This window comes from Falco rusticolus, chromosome 4, assembly GCF_015220075.1.
Source record: "Falco rusticolus isolate bFalRus1 chromosome 4, bFalRus1.pri, whole genome shotgun sequence".
Taxonomy (NCBI): Eukaryota; Metazoa; Chordata; class Aves; order Falconiformes; family Falconidae; genus Falco; species Falco rusticolus.
Window position 1 is genome coordinate 52628602 of NC_051190.1, and position 17630 is coordinate 52646231.

Sequence of the window (17630 nt, forward strand, 5' to 3'; positions counted from 1 at the left end):
AATCTGTGAAAAATTCAGGATGGGTCATTTGAGACATTTTTGTTCTTCTAGGTCCCTTAAAAAAATTACATGAGAGCAGAGTAATGAGAAAGTTAAAGGAAAAGTCATTTCAAAGCAAAATGAAAATATTTACTTCAAAGAAGCTGAAAGCTGTATGCAACTTCAAAAAACCTTTCCCCCCCTTTTTTTTTCTTTTTTAGTGACCATTTTTTTAACAACCTGAAGGAAATGGCTGCAGCTTGGTGAATCGGGGCTCTTTCTAGGAAAAAAAGTGTTAGCACAAAATTCTCAGCCAGTTCTAATCCACAAATTCCGTAGTTCCTCATTTCCTGAATAAGCAAATGTGAGGAGGAGGAAAGAGAGAGAAAAGTACACCAAGGGTTGCCAATGAAATGAAAAATGCCAGTTTTAGGCTCTTTCTTTTTTTCTCCAGTGACCTAGTCTGCTCCTGAGAGTCTCTCACCCCACACTCAGCTCCTCTGCAAGGGAAGGGGATGGGGAGCTGCATGCCCTGACATGTGGGGCAGAAGTAGGTCTCCTTGGACATCTTTTCAAGAAGGACTGGTGGAACACATAATTAGGAACTTGCCCTGGTCTACAAGAATTTAACGGTGACTTCAACTTCACCTGGCATCCGGATTAATGATGAGAGCACGAAAGCAGCCATCCCGCTCAATAAATGGTCATGTTTCTGGGATAGCATTATTTATATTGGAAACTGGTTGCCTCCTCTTTCCCCTCTGTGTTTTTATGTTTGTCCTATTCCTAGACCGAACTATTCAAAATGCTGCCCCAAAATGGAGTAGAAGCTTGGTTATTTAACAGTTTTTGAGAAAAGGTGAGACGTGTTGAAAAATCCTGTTTCAGTAAATTTTCTCTAAAATGCAAGTAGCATGCCAGCTATTAATCAGGCCAGATTCCTTCATAAAACTGTTTGGTTTCCACTCCTCAGGATTCCATCATGTGCTCTGTTTCAGAACAGGGAATCCAGGATTTCCAAACCACTTATACGCACTGTGGTGGAGATGGTTGTCTGTGTCCTGGGAACTCAGTCACAGACAGCTTTGTTACTCCAGCCACTGATATTTCTGGACTCTTCTGCAAAATGGAGAGAATCTTCCACAGTTGATCAAAGGGGATTTTTAGGTGTCCGAACCATGTATTCAATGCAGGAGCAGCCTGCCCATCCCTATGGAGGTAGCTCAAGGTGCAACATAAGGAAACAGGAAGGAAATGACTCCATTGGGGGTGGGATGGAACCGGCCAACACACCCTCCAACAGAAAAAGGTTCAAATTTTCCAGGTTTCTTTTCCTGCACATGTCAATTCAGAGGGTATTTGAAAAACAGTGTTGTTTGTATTCATGTTTAGTTTAAACTGGGTTTTTACTGAATGCTGGAAATTTTCTATGCTAGACTAATGTCGTCATAGAGCACATCTTGCTCTTTTGCTCAAATATTTTATCCCATTGAGAAGATGGCAGAAATGATACCAGCAAAGAATAAACCCAGAGACTTCAGCAATTAGTTAACTAAATCCCATTCCCAGCAATTAATATGCCATAGAAATCATTCAGTAACAAATTTGGAAGAAGAAAATGCCTGCATGTTGAATAACGTATCTTTTAAAAGTTCACGTCTAACACTAAAGTCCTTGTGTACAGTAAGACAATGACTGAATCTGTCCACATGATATTAATGGAAGGTGAAACCCACATAATTTCACTTGAGTGAAAGTTAGGGATGTGGGTTAATGCCAACAAGAAAAAACCTGCATCTCCAGAGCATGATTCAAACCCTGTTAGATAAAATATTTTCAGGGAGAGGAGGAACTGCTGAGATCTCAGCTGTGCCATTAAGGTCGCGCTCCTCACCTTGGCCCTTCCATCTGGACTGCAGAGACCTTGTCCTGCAGATGTGTATTAATCGGTCTTTTTCCCCCTGACTCGTGACCAAATCAAGGGAAAGCACATAGGTTTGAAGGTTTTAATTTCACCTGAATTTTTAAAAAAATATTTTTATCAAATACTCTTAAGAGTATTTGAATACAAACCCCATGTTTTTCAGTCTCTTTTGTGGATGGAGGGTGCCCACAGTGCTGTAAGTACATTTGATGTGACATAACATACGGAGGGTCTGAATGCAGAAATTGAGTAATTCAAGTTAGCAATTTACCCCAAGTGAGCTACTCTGTGATGCCTGACCTCTGCCACCAGGTAACTGCCAGATTCTTTAAGGCAATGGATCCCATGGTGAGGGAAAGGCAAGCTGCTTTGCCTTTTCTGCAGGGCAGGAGCTTCACAAATCCCTTAGCTCATCCTGAGTCAGGACTTCAGCTTGGAAGGAGGCAAAACCTGAGGGCTGTTAGGGCGAGGGAAGCTGGAAACAGCCTTTTGCTGTCAGATTTCAGCCATTCGTGTTAACCCAAGGTTTCCCCAAAGGCTGCCCAACAAATTCCTTCTGTGCAGGAAGAGCTTGGGCTGCAAAGGCAAGTGCTAATCCAGAAGTTCAAAGCCTGTGTGAGGAAATATAATGCTACCTCCAGAGACTTTTCAGGGGAGGGTGGTTGACCACAAGAAAATAAAGGCTCTTGCAGCTGATCGTAAGCCTGTGTGAGAGGGCTTGTTGAGGAGGCACCTAGGAATGACTGACATTCCAGTTTATGAATCAGCAGGGAGGGAGCAGCCTGGGCCAGCTTTTGGGAGATGCCTGGGCCGTCTGCCGCCTCTCAGACCACGGGAATCCTGCAGGGATACGAAGGGGAGACAAAGGAGCCTGAGGACTGTGGGAATGGAAAGCGCTACAGATCATGATGGCTGGGTTGACACGAGTGCTGTGTAGGCGTGATGATGCCTGCTGTGAGCAGGGAGCCAAGCTCGCGTCCAGCAGTGCTATGGCATGTAAAGGTAAGGCACTTGCATCTTCTCCCTCTTCTTGGTCCTTATGGACAGAAAGATCTTGTGGCATAAATTTTCCTGCTCTATCTCTGTACAAAGTCTATCTCAGTGACTCTGAATTTCCTCTGGATTTTCCCACATGAGTGGGGAGTCATGTGGCCCCAAAACTACAGCTCGTCCCATTAAGAGAACTTCAGGGTTCGTAGCTCCACAGCTTCAGAGGGATTTCCTCTAAGCACCACCACCCTTCCCAGCAGAGACTGAGCTCAGAACTGAGAATTCAAATGTTGATCAAGTTCCTCAAAGCCAAAACACTGTAACTCACCTATACGTGTTCACTTGATTTGGGATCTTTCCTGAACTGAGATGTTTCTTGGGTATCTGGTACCATGTTAGAGTGCTGTTGTGTCTGAAAGCATTGAAAAATATAAAACATCCAAATGAAATCATAATAAAAAGTGTCAGGATGAGACTTTGAGAAATAACCTGCCTCATCATTTTTTCCTCCTTCCAGAGCAAGATCAACCCTACCTACTATGTGCTGGATGTGTGTTTTCTAACCTGCTAAAACCTTCTGTTCATAGAAGTTTCCCAAAAAACTTTGACATGTCTAGATTGGACAGATGAATCCAGCCCTTGGCTCTACGAGAAGTATGGCAATACTGTTTAGGAATGTTTTGACTTCACTTTTTTGTCCTGAAAAAGGTGGATGTGTTGAGGCGGAACATTTTCTTAGGAATGTAAAGGTCCTGGTGAAGCTTTCTTCATAGAAGGTTTTTCCAGCAGAATTTCTGAGCACAGTGGAAGTACGAGATTTCCCCCCATCACTGACATTTCCTGCCTGTCAGGGATCTCACTCACTTTCTGTGTCAGTCATCCCTACTCAGGCTCTTCATCTGCCTGATTCAGATGAATTACTTGAAGCTGAATCTCTCGGGACATGGGTGAATATTTGATCTGACAACCCGTTGCCCCCTTTTTGGTCAATTCTCCTGTGTTGTTTTGTACTGTTTCTTCTGGTTTAGCTTTCCTAAATAGAGTCTTGGTTTAAACAACTCGGTATGGACTGAACTTCAAAGGAATACCCTTCCTTTTCCTAAATAATGTATTTAGCTTTAAAACAACATGAGCAAGTCTGATAGCATGTAGCTTTTGGAACTTGAGTCACAACACCTCCAAAACAATTTGTGATGTCCCCTTTGGGGTTACACAGGTTGGTCATTGGCTTGAAGTCTGGGCTGAAATGGTTTCAGCTCAATTGAAATCAACTTTCCAAATGTATTTACTCAGAGTGAGATCCGTGAAGTGCAAACACCCCAGGCCTAATGGTGCATGGGAAATAGAAAACACAACTCCTACTTGTTTGCTGTGATAAATGATCACCTCAGAATCCTAATGGCCATGGCAGTCTATCAATGTGTTCAGCTCCTACCCAGCACCAGGTGAATGGTGGTGGTGGGTGAGTGTGGAGCTCAAATTATATTGCTGATCTTGGCAGTGCCTGGATAATTTAACAAGCCTGATTAGATACTAAATAAATATTGGCTTTGCAATATGTTCACCAGTGTTTAACTTGGATAAAAGAGGCCGCAAATACTGTTGCACTGGGTGATCTGGCAACAGGCACAAACACTTTAAAAGATTCATTCAGACTGTGACAAAAGTGTTTAAGAAGGAAATTTTGGTGGAATCATGTTTTGCTCTAATGAAAACCCTCTGTTCTGCAGTAACTGAAGAAAATCAGCTAGCTCTTTGCCTCATAACTTCAATGTGCATATTACTGTAATTTGAAGGTACGTTGTTTTTTTGAAAAAATGAAGTCCCCCAACAGACCCTGGATGACCAGGTTAACAGCTATGGACAATTTCACGATGATGCAGAGAATGTAATGATCCCACTTATATTGCAGAGTGCGCTGGAGCAGGGAAGTGTAAAAAGTAAGTTATCATCAGAAATGAGACTTAGGCTTGTCAACTGCAGTCCTTTTGTACAAGTCCCAGCATCCTGCAGGTGAGCTCACTTATTTTCATGCCATATTCATTGGCTTTGGTAAAGTTTTCAAAGCTGAAGATGAGACTTGTCACATCTGGCTGCGTGCATACAGTCATTTCATATCATCTGAGGTGCCTGTAAGTTCTCTCAGATGCAGGAGTGGCAGATAGGATAGAAAATGTAAGGCAGAACTAACACTTCTCGGAGCAGCAAATAGAAGAAAGTCACTTTAAGGTATTAAAGATACCTTAATGCATTTAAAATGTCCCATCTATTTTGGCAACTGAATCCTCCTCTGTGTGTCTCCACTTGAGCTGGGTGATTATAACAGTCTACCAACATCTAGCCAATATTGCACCAAAACTTAAAAGCACTTTGTGAGAGCCACATTTAGGTAAACTCAGGACCAACTGGAGAAAGTCTGGGAAGGAATTACTGGAACAGTCAGAAGTTAAGAAAAAATTATGAGATCAGACCAAAGGAGACAGGTCTTTTCATCTAGAGAGTCTGAGGCAAAAGGGTTTTTGCACAGAAGAAAATAATTAGCTTTCCAGATCCATAGGTAGATCAGACGTGAAGTCCTGAATATCAAATTCAGCCATTGTAAGTGGGATTAGAAATAATAATAATAAATATTATTGTTATTGTTATCATTATTGTTACTGTTATTGTTATTTTGTTATTGTTATTGTTACTGGTATTGTTATAGTTATCATTATTGTTATTGTTATTTTGTTATTGTAATAAAATGCCCACTACACCCACACCTCCACACCACAGTAAAGGTAAGGAAGGAGCTGACCTCCTGGGGAAAAGGAGGCAGTGTCTCTTTGGTACATGTAGAAGCTGCTGGGCAATCATGGAACGCATCATTGGAGACGTTTCTGCCTTTAGTCCTGTAAGGACTTCTCCAGCTCTGTCAATATCTGATTCTCTGTCTCCTGGAAGATGACACAGGACTGTTCTTCGCAAGTATAAATCAGCGTTGTTCAGTCATATCAAGGTTGTGCTTATAGACTTCCACCATCATTTTGTTCTCAGGATTATCTGTACAATGACAGCCAAGCCAAGCCAGCTGGTGTGCATTTTTTAATATATATACATTCATATATATATGAATATATATATAATTTAATATATATATTTTAACTATACGTAGATGCTTTCATTTACAAGTTTTTATTTCCTTACTCAGCGAAGAGGTGTTGTCTTATCTTCCCATTTTCTCAAAGGCCCACAAAGAGTGAGCAAACCTGATCTTCCACTGGCATCAACCAGCGCGGCCATCCTGCCTAACAGAAAAGAGTTTGGACCTTTCTTAGAAGAAGCAGTTGCTCACCAAGACTTTAACATGGTGAGGATTTTTATTTAAACCACCTTTTCCCTATTCTCCATTTTCAATTTGTTACAATGCTTTTTTGCAGCTTCTCTGAGCCATCCCCCCATGCCAGTATAAATCACGATGAATCTGAGTGGGCCTACATCCAGTTAGACCAGCAAAACTTTTAGCACACTACCCTGCTCCATCAATTTTAATTCCAGCTATCCACTAGGGGAATGTCAATCAACAAACCTGTGCATCAAAGTACTTGTTGTTTCAAACCTCCCCCAAATTTATGGTCCCACAGGGCTGTGCAACGTAGCGCTTTAGCCCTGCTCCCAGCAGTGAGCAAACCAGACCCACAGCACCCTGGGTGCTTGTCAGCATTTAATCCTGCCAAACTAAAATCTCACTCTGGTTAATTAGGTGCTGCTCCAGGTGTTTGGTAACCATTTTCTTAAGCTAGCCCCTCCAAGATCAAGAAATGAAGGGGGAGGCTTCTCCCCTCCCTCATCTCATCTCCAAGCTCCTCTAGTTTATTAGTTCTGGTCCACAAGGAGCGGCTGAGTACGAGCTGAAGAGATGTGTATGCTTCCACTCCCCATGGCATCATAAATTATATGGGGTAAAGCATTACCTAATTCATTTAACTTGTCATGTTATTCTCCCCTCAGAGGAAAACTCAATGATTTTAAGAGCAAATGTTTGAGGCTGTGATGGTGGAGGTTTTGTGTTAAACTGGGAAAAAAACTGAGATTGAAGGGAGAGCTGGCCATCAGGTAGGTCTCAGAAACTTAAGGTTTGGGGGTCTCTGTCTTGCCCTGGAGAAGACCTACATGGATGTCATGGCTGACAGTGCCAGATTTATGCCAAATGGGGTCACATACAGTGTTGATGTTCATCCACTGGATACTTGTAAGAAATTGTATATACAACTCTGTGGCTGTGTCCACATTCTCACCCAAGCATTAGGAATTCTTTAGCATTTTTCCCTTTTAATCATTCAATAAAAGGTGTTATTTTGTCATATTCAGCTTTGTAAAAGTCAAAGTTGATAAAGCCAGTGAGCTAGCACCTTTCTTAGTTTAATTAATGTAGTTATGTTGACTTCCTATTTTTGCAAATGAGGGACTTTTCTTCTAGTCCTCGCTTCCTTTGTTGTCACTATATGCATATGTGTATTTCTGTAGTCAAATGTATGTATGCACATAGAGTGGTGTGAGTGGAAGCCTAGCTCAAGACTGAGCTAAGGTGCCCTTCAAATATTTTTGACTGAAGCAGAGACAACCTCAGATAAGATACCTTCCACTCTGTCTTGTGCAAATATGAGTGGTAGATTATAGAAAATTTGCTTCTGTAACCCAACAGCTATCATATGGTGCAAAGTCCCCATCCACAGTGGGTGCAGATGGCAGCTCCAAAAGCCGATACGTGAGTATGTGGTGAAGGGACTCACACCTTTACTTCTGCAGCCTGGCTCAGCATCACACTGGTAGTCCTCATGCTGCACTCTACCACAGGCACCAGTCAACCCTTGGCTAGATAGAAACTGTTGTTTACATCAAATACAATAGACTTGAACTTCTGCTGGAGTAATATGGTATAAATTAACTTCTGTGGAGTTATACCAAATGGTGCCAGCTTCTGAAATGTCTCCCTACCAGTCAAGACTGATGGGCTATTGGTTCACACTCAGAGGTATCATGGAGGCCTCCAGATGTAAGCGTTGCCTTCTTGACAAGGCATGTAGGAATGCTCAGAGTGGAAATTTGGCTTGTCAGCTTTGGAGACAGGGACTGAACTCTTCAGAGGATTTTACAGTTCTCGTTTTCCCATGTTTACAATTTTTTTCTTCTTTAAGAAGAAACAAAATATAAGTGGTGTCACGCTTGTGTCAAAAATGTAAGAAATGATGTTGGAAGATTGTGTGTGTAAAAGCAAGTATTGGTGTTGAAGATGATGCTATTAAAAGTGATGCTGCAGTAAAAGAAAGCAATCTGTAGCAAGCCTCTGTATCTTGGAGAACCATGAGTAACAAATGCATCTGCAGCTCATCATTCAGAAGCATGAAGCCTTTCTCTGCAATGACCTGCTTCGCAGCCCTTCAGCAGCTGTCACACATCTGACAGGCATTCTGTAAAACTCTCCAAACAGAAACTCAGACACAGACCCTAGATTTTCCAGCATCTAGCTGTGGGCAGACCCCTCGCCCTCCAGCGCCTCAGTTGCACACAACCTCACTTGTGCCTGACCCTCTTTCTGGGATGCCCAGGGGAAAAGCCGTGAAAAAGAAAGGCCCAAAGGGTGCAGTGTGTTTTTATTTGTGCGTAGTTCATGACGCTGTTCCCATGGGCTCTGCTACAGTATGCAATACGCCTTTCCCACTGACAGTGAATATCCTGCAGAAATCTTAAAACCAGTTACAAGAGACCAGGCTTTCGGGGCACTCTCCTACACTTGATGGCAGCTCTGCACTGAGGTGGAAAGAACCATCCTACTTGAGATAACTCCCTGGGTGAGGTTGGAGTAACTCAGAGCCTGTATTTCCTCATCTGTCATGATGGAACTCCCCTCAATCCCCTATCTTGCATTCAACACTTGATTTTTACTGCAGGACTGGTTGTCATGGAAACAACCTAAAAAGAGGTAAGGTAATGTTGCAAGGCTAAATATAAGCAAAGCATTGAAAGAAGTTAGGCTGAGGGGTGCCCCGTGGCTGCCCTCAGAGCTCGTATAGCACTGCTGCTGAAACGGGACCCAGGCAGGGTGTTCAGCTGCAGGAGCCCACCCTGACGTGCTGTTATGGGGGCAAACAAGTAGAAAAGGGCTGACCTGGTTTTAGAGAACTTCCAGTCTGATAAGCACAAGCTGGGTGGCAAGGTCCCATGGAAAGGAAGAATTTGTTATTTTGTATTTGTTTGCTACAGGTGAAAGTAAAGGCCATGTTCACTGTTCAGTGGGACCATCGCTCAGGATGGGTCACAGCACTGCCTTGTCCCTTCCAGCACCCATCACATCCCTGCCCTTCCTAATGCTACGGAGTAAGTGAAAGACCTTTGCAACAGAAAATTGAAATATGATCAGGAAAACGAAAAATTAAAATGGGCACCTTGGGAAAAGAGTAGGAAGGAGAGTCGATGGGACTTTTGTCCCAGTGAATATGTGAAGAATTGTCCTGATGGTCCTGTGGGCTTTTCCTTTGCCCTCTGGGTGACCACTGTCAGCCAAACTGGATGCAGAGTGTCCTAAATAAAAATAAACATGAGGGATTAAGATGATAATGATGCAAAAAGTCTTTCCCTGGAAGGTTTTAAGCAGCAGATGAGGGTGAGACTTTAGCTCATGGCAAAGGGGTGTGACAGCGGTTAGGATGAAGGTGCTGATGCTCTCAGGCGCTCGGCAGAGGTGACCTGTTCTGATGCCCCAGGAGAGGGCGGCCATGTACACACAATCCGGCACAAGGCAGCCCTCACTTCTGCTCGGGCTGTTTACCATCTTGAAGAACTGCACAGTTTCCAAGACATTCAGTTGAAATCTCCTTTTGGCTCTGAAATGTCGCTGTTTGAGTAAGTCCATAGCTGGTGCTGCTGGTGGCCACTTCAGAAGGTAAAGTTATAAGGTTTTTTTAGACCTTTAATAAATACGGACCAAGACTCACATCATGTCATGTCGGTTCTCCTGGTGAGCTCATCTTACATACTAGTGATGCTCAGTGTAGTATCTGCCTTGCCTAGCGGGGCTGATATTTAAACCTTGCCTTGGAGGGGGCCACAGACAGCACCACCAGCCACGTGCGCAGGAAGAAGCCTAAGTCCTGGAAAAAACAAGTATCTTGATGCAGGGCAGGTGCCACACTTGTGATTTCAAGATTCCCTAAGGTTATGTCTACACTGATGTGTAGCATAGGCCAGATGTGTCCAGCTGTTCCACTTTGTTCAAGAAGTTCTCTGGGCTCACTTGTATTAAGTAACACAAAGTATTAAGATCACAAGCCTGACTATTGGGGGATGAAGGTTAATTTGTTCTGTTTCTTCCCACAACAGAGGTGTTAGGTTGCCAGCAGCCACAAATCTGGCTGAAGGAAATACAGGACAGTTGGCAAAGGTTTTCTTTCCTCGGACGGTTGGCAAAGGTTTTCTTCCCTTGAGGCCTGTTCCTCAAGGAGAACAAGGTGGAACAGGGTTTATCTCTTTACCTGGTAACTCTGCAGAGCTACCAGGTTTGCAGGGTGTGTGTGCTTGTGTGTGCATGTGTGTGTCTGCAGTACAGACATTTGTCCCATGCTGTCCTAATTTCAACATTAGTTTCCAGGTGGATGGGTCTTTGCATCTCATAAGTCTTTCAGGTGAAGAAGACATCTTAAAAATTGGGCTCCAGAAATATGTTTTCTGAGAGACTTCATATATCTTGGTGCTAAGGTGATGGGTGTCCTTTGCATGTCCTGGGGATCTTCTCTAGCATCACAGCAAAAGACTCACCAGGCAGCACCTGGCTCAACAAATTAATCCCCTTCTCAAGTAGCAGAGCTGTTGCCCTGGAGCACATGTGCTAGGAAGAGAGTGAGTTTACATCCTCTGTTTTTCCAGCACTTCATGCTCCAGTCTGGACTCCCTGGGGTCAAACCTTCATCGGCATTGCAACACCTAGCAGTTAGGTATTGTTTCATGATGTAATCAAATCCCTGTTGGAACAGAAGCTTTAAACCCACATTTCAGGGAGTGTGGATCTTCACATGTCTGCTTCATTGTAGGAATTACATACTATGAGGCCATGGAGGTCACTGGTTGGCATCCTCCCTGGAGAGATGAATTCATGACGCTACCACTGTTTTTCTCTTGAGAGTGGGTGTTTACACCAGCCATACCTCCTAGCAGCCTGCTGGGTTTTGGTTTATGCACACTATTGTGTGGGAAGAAATGGACCATACGACAGAGAAAGGCATCCTTGACTGTTCTGAGCACCATAACTTTGTCAAGTTGCAACCAGCCCTCCGAGCAGTCTGTGGACAGCACTGGGTTCCAGCAGTGGAATGAAATGCAGCAGCCCACCATGTGAGAAGCTGAGAAGGAGCCCTGAGGTGTTAATGGTGTCTCGGTGGATTGAGACACCTGAAAAGCAGCAGGGCCATCGGCCATAGCAGCAACAAGCCAAGCATTCTTCAGGGCTGCATTCACCGGGGCTGTAACCAGCCGTCCTTGGTTTGGAGCTGGATCTCAGGGGTCAGCTCTTCTGGTCAGAGCCACACACAGTGTCGAGAGTATTATTTTCCCCCCAGTTCAGCAAGCTGCCCAGACTGTGCCCTCATTTATCCCATAACAACCTCGCAACATTAGCAAGTGTCTCCACGGGGATCTGAGGACATTTAGCACCTCTCGGAGGGCACTGAGATTTTGCCAGGCCTGGCCCTAAAGTTTTTATTTTTCTACCAGAAACCCATTTTTGCATACAGTTTGTGGAAGCTGTCAGTAACCCTGATGGGTCGAAGGTTGTTAGCAATTTGGTTTAACAGCTCCTTGTGGTTATTTTTTTCCTTTGCCCCTTAACTGAAGTGGAAAACAGAAATTCCTGTCAGTATGTGTGCATCTGCTTCTGAAATCTGCCAGCAGCATCACATGGCATTCATCATGCCTTACAGACCAGTGGAACCCTGAAGCCTTTCCCAGCAGCTCTTTCTGGTGAAGGATGGTACAGGCACTTCTGCAACTCCCCTCCTTCCAAAGATCTACAGGAGACTGTGGTAGCAATTAGGAAAGAAATGGTGGGAAGAAAGATCTTCTGAGGTCACAGCAGGATTTATAAGGGCATTTTTTTTCCCCAGGCTCAAAATAGATAATTTCTATAAACTGCAAAACAACTAATGTGAGGTCTTGTGACTATTGGATAGCTCTCAGGAGATGTCTGTCTCTGCCACGAACCTGCTGAATGGTCTTCAGTGGCTCATTTTGCATCCCTGCGCCTCCGTTTCATCATCTATAAATTAAGGGTAATGGTAACGGTTTCCTTTCCAGCGTTTTGAGAAGTATTTACAATACAGTTCAATACACAAGGCCATTGGCAACTGCTGTGATTCTCTCCCCTCTCCAAATGCATAACTGTGTGCTTTTCATTTAATGCGCCTGCACTGAAATGTGGAAAACAATATGGTCTGTGTAGTGCTTTTCAGAGGGGAAAAAGGGGGGAAAAAAAAGAAAAAGAAAGAGAGCTCCAAGAGATGATATTTGTAGTTGCTCAGCTGTGTTCCTAATGTTGTGTCTCAGATGCTGGTCAGGTTCCAGAGGCAGACGTTCCTTCCAACCCTATCTGGAAGGGAAAAAAGCCGCTGTCAATAAACACACTTGGGGTACTTTTCTCTTAATGGATTTGGAGAGAATCTTTTATTTATTTTTTAAAAAAAGTTTTGAAGCAACCCAGCTACAGGCTGCAGCTGGGGTCGGGTGTGTGCATGCCAGAGATCTAAAGGAAAATCTTTCTCTGGGAGCTTTGTGTAAGCTGGAAGAGCTATTCTATACCTGGTGTGTGGATCCAACTATTGCATCCTCTGAGTTAGGAGAGCACAACATGGTCAAACGGTGGGTGAGAGGCTGGCACAAGAGGTTATATGCTCAAGGAATGGCCATGCTCTGAGGCTGCAGAGGTGAGTCATGCCATCTATGAAGAAGACAACTTCTCTGGGAGGGCAGCCGGGGTCTATGTCCATCTTTGTGAACACGCTTGTCAAGCACAATGGGTGGCATCCCAAAAAGTGACAGAAGATGATGCGTGGTACAAGGGCGCACAATGCAAACGTGACTGAGGGAGCTTGGACTGGGGAGCTGATGTCAGCAAGGCTTACACAGGTGCAATTATCTCATACACTTACCAGATTTTAATTATCCCAGTTCAGACCATCTTAGGGCTGCTCCAGTTTATGGACTGTCACTGTGACCTAGAGGAGAGTCATCCAAACCTTTGAAAAAACAGTGTCACCGGAGTTTTCCCTGGCATTGACTTTAATTTAGGGCTTAGATCTTGGCTGTGCTAAAGCAAATGAAGGATTTTGCTGTTGGATTCAGAGTGGTTAGACCATAGGATTTCTCCTTGAGGAAGTTTCCAAGCTAGAACACAAAACAGAACACTAATGCAAAGGAGCTGCTGTTTTCTATAATTGCCTTCCTTGCTGACGTTCTATTTTTCTTCAGTCAATCAACTCCTGCCTTAATTACACTTTAGAGAGCCTGTGGACACCAGTGTTTTCAGGGCTAATTCCCAGAAGCATTTACAAACCTGCCTTGTTTTTAAATGGACTGAATTGTGTTGCCTGCTAAAATAAATGCACTTGTCAAATCCCTTTCTTCAACAGCCTTGCCTTACACCTTGCCTTGACAGTGCAATAATGTCTGTTAAAACAACGTGAAGGCCACTTTCTACCTACAGCCACTCCTCAGTCCTCAAATGAATAGCAAGAAGGGGGTTGGGGAGAGAGAAATACTAAGCCTGCACTCTGGGATAGCGTCCGAGGGCTCAGACCCTTTGGCATCGCTCACAGAGACTGGGGGAACTGCATGCATTTGAGAAAATGCTGGGGAAAGAGAACCTAAGAGGAACTGATGGAAATATTCTACACAGATTATTAAGGGGAGGGAGAAACTGTGTGCTGTGTTGCTGTTGTGAAGTTCAGGGCTCTGGGATGGACAGGCTTCTTGGCACCTGACGGATCCCCCGAGTGATGTGCTCTGCCTAGAAGTGGGATGTGTCTGTCAGGTCCAGCAGATATGGTTTAATGGATTCTCAGCACAGCAACTCAGGCAATGCTGGGCTTTCATGTGCCTGGGCTTTCATGTGCTGGGCTGAGGGGAGGGGACCAGGCAGCTTCTGACATGGGTAAGGAGAGTCTGCAAACGAAGGTTGAACAGAGCTGGCAGGAGAGTCCAAGCATCTCAGCCTTTCTACTCTTGCAGAGAGAGGTCCCTGGAGAGTCCTGCCCACACTCGCCAGTTGCTCCATCCATGGTAGCAACAACCCGGCTGCTTCCAAGGGCTTGCATACAGGCTAAGGTGGCAGTGGAGCACAGCTGTTTTGCAGTTCTGCTGCCGCCCACTACCAGTTTAGCAATAGCCTCACTCTGCATGTCAGGAAAGCGTGGATATACAGGGAACATGATCTTGGCTTGTACTTGTAGATAGGGCCAGCCAGAAATCAAGCTAGAGTATGGCTACCCCAAGCATAAATGAGCAAGTTATGCAAAGAGGCAGAGGAACCATCCCTTGGACTGGTGTTAAAAACTTATTTTCCCAGACTCTTGGGAGCTGTTGATTTTCCAGATTGCTGATTCTTTTCTCTGTCTTGCTGTTTCTTTGTATTAGCTCTGTAGGAGAGAAAGGTAGGTGTCTAGATGTCATAATGAACACCTCACAGTGAGTCCCACTGTGACTTTGTGTCAGCATACGTAGGGTCCACATGCTTTGGGATGGGGGTCTCCACTCCTTCTTCCATGGACGTGCGTCGTATTGGTTGTAAGAGTCTGTGGAGCTCTCCAGTGTCATCAGGGCTTCATGCAGTAGGTGCCATACAAGACGAGAGGAGGAGGGATCACTGTCTTCATGTGTAGGGAGGCTTAACACAGGAGGAAAGTGATGACAACTACAGAAAGCAGAGTGAGGGATTTAACTTCCAGAGCCTTTGGGGACATTTATGGCACAGCCATGCTTTGAACTTGCATGACTGTGTGTAAGCAACCAGTTTAAGCACAAGACTTGAAACAGAGAAGTTGGGAGGTTGGAAAGTGCATTGCCAGACCATACTAAAAGAGTATCTCATCCATTAAAGCGCTAACATGGGGGATTTTTACTCTGGTAATTTTCTGGAATCACCAGTGCAGCTGTGCCTTGGGGGGTGCCTTGGTTCACAGCACACTTAAGAGACACAAGGCTGTGCTACACATCCTTCTGTGCTGCATCCATGCAGTGCATGAGTTACTACAGACTCTCTCCTTCCCCCTTCCCCCTTTACTCCTGGCCTTGCAGAGGAGGTCAGACTGCAGCAGGATCTTACCCATACAGGGTTCATGCCAAGGACAAGCCTGCCAGAGACCTCAGAAGCATGGGATGATCAGTGGATACCTCAGCCCTGCTGTGGCTGTAGATATTTTCCATATCCCTTGCTATCCCATCAACAGAGGACAGGAGGGATCACTTGCAGGGAGGTCTGCTCACTGGATGGTCTGTGCATCAGGACTGTCCCATGCTCATGCTGCCTATACACTGCTGCACGTTAGCCTCATTTTTCCCCATGGCCTCATTTCAACCTTGCTTCAGAGCCACCCGCTGCTGAAGGACCCCTCAGGGGGTCCAAGACTGTGCTCTGGGGCAGGGTAGCAATAGCAGTGACCAGTTGCCCTGTAGCCCTCTCCTCCCATCAGTCCCCAAGAGTTTTAAATGGCAGAACTGAGTCTTACCTTCACAACAGTGGTGGAAAAAACATGGAAGAGAAAGGCGATGCGAGTCGTCCAAGTTAATTCAGCAAACTGGTAGCAAAGACAAGGGAAAAAAGTCTATTTTCTGCATCCTAATCAGACAGAGCCGAGTGCTTAAATCCCATGTTGTCATCTGCATTCGAATGCAGCTGTAATGTAAAGGTAGGACAGAGCTCTGAGGAGCCAACATGAATTATACCCCCCCCCCCCCAGGATCTGATTTACTCTGGGACCTCCCCAGCTATCAGCTTCTGGATTTGAAGCCTTCTTTTGTACCCCTTGGAGAAAGAGGCCCAAAGGATTGCCACTCGCACACCTCCTGGTGCAGCCAAAGAGTTAAATCATTCCCATCACTGAGTGGGATACAGAAACAACTTTTCCTACTGCATCAGCAGCTGCCAACAGAACTCGGTGACAGCTTTATAAATCACACCTGAAGCAAATAAAAATGCTGTGTTCAAAATGAGCCCTTATCTCTTCTTGTTTGCGTTTGCCTATTTTGTTTCTAAAGGTCACGGGTGGAAGCAGAAGGAGCCATCACGGGGTGATGTATGTTGCCTTTGGCACCAGGTGACTAATTTGCTGTTAGGGCACAGTAACACGAAAGTCAATGGCAGAAGTGGGGGGGGCGTGGATGAAGGGAAGAGGCGAGAAAAGTTATGAAGAAAGCACACATGTTAAAGAAAAATGAAAGGGAAAAAAAAAAAAAAAAAAAAAAAAAAAGAGATGCATCTGCCTACCCTCCAAAACCCATGCAGCTGTTGAGGAAAAATGGGAAGGACAGATGAAAAACAGGGATTTCAGCCAGCTCATGTCTTATTTTTCAGTAAACAATGGAGAATCACTTTCTTTTGTGTCCAGGAGATAGTTTCCCTGTTACCTGGTTCCTCTCAGATACCATCTTAATCTAGTTTGGAATCTGGTTTGGATGCTCACTGCGCACCATATCAGGGGTCATCATAATAAAAATGCCATATTTACTCATGTAATCAATAACCTTTCAGCCTGGAAAGGAGGTGGGAAGTGGGAAGGGAGCTCTTACAGGGCAGCAACCATTACACTTGTTAATGAGGTGATAAGAGAGTGCAGAGAATTTCCCTCAACTTTTTTTCTGGGCTGGGTCATCACTTTTGGAAGGGCATTGGATAATGCAAAACCCACTGCTGCCTGGGCAAATTGTTTCAGTGGTTAATACCCCAGATGCTAAAAAAAAATCAGGGATTTAGTTGATCCTGACTATGCTGAACTTTAGCTCTGTGTCACTGGATCTCTTTATATCTCCTCCTGATAAACTGCAGCATTTGCCTGTGGTTGGACAACAGCAGTGCGGGGTAAAACCTCAGCAACCAGGTCCCTCCTAACCTGTTTGAAGTGGAAACTGTTATATTTACCGTTCTTAGCAGTGATTTGTCTAAAAATAGGTTTACTTCATTAAAAATAAATAAGTCTCTGGGCATATCAGTGAAAATGGATTTTATTCTGGTGCAAACAAACTGTTCCTCTCTGAGCCAGGTATCTTACAAACACACACTGGGAGAGCACATCAATTGCCCTGAACTGCAAAAAAGGCATAACAGACAGAAATTTATATTTTTTTGAGATCCATGCCCTTGGTGACAAAAATCCTTTTCCCTATTCGAAGAAAAAACACAAACCATTTGCCTAAGGTCCCCTGTCAAGTCCTGGTGCTGAAGCAATGAAGCAAGCACAAGCAAGCCCATTTTAATGTATGTCAAACTGGGCACCACAAACCTTAGTCACCTGAGAAAATTTAAGCCAATTCTTGTCCAGCTCAGGAACTCAAAGCACTTTGAAAACATGAAGTAATTAAACCACATGTCCTGTCTGAGGTAGGTGAAGTATTTTTATCCCCATTTTACGGCTGGGTAAACTCAGACAGTGTGAGGTTAAGTGACTTGTTCAGCGTCACGGTCAGTTGGGGAATGGAAGAGGTGAAGCAACAGGCAGAG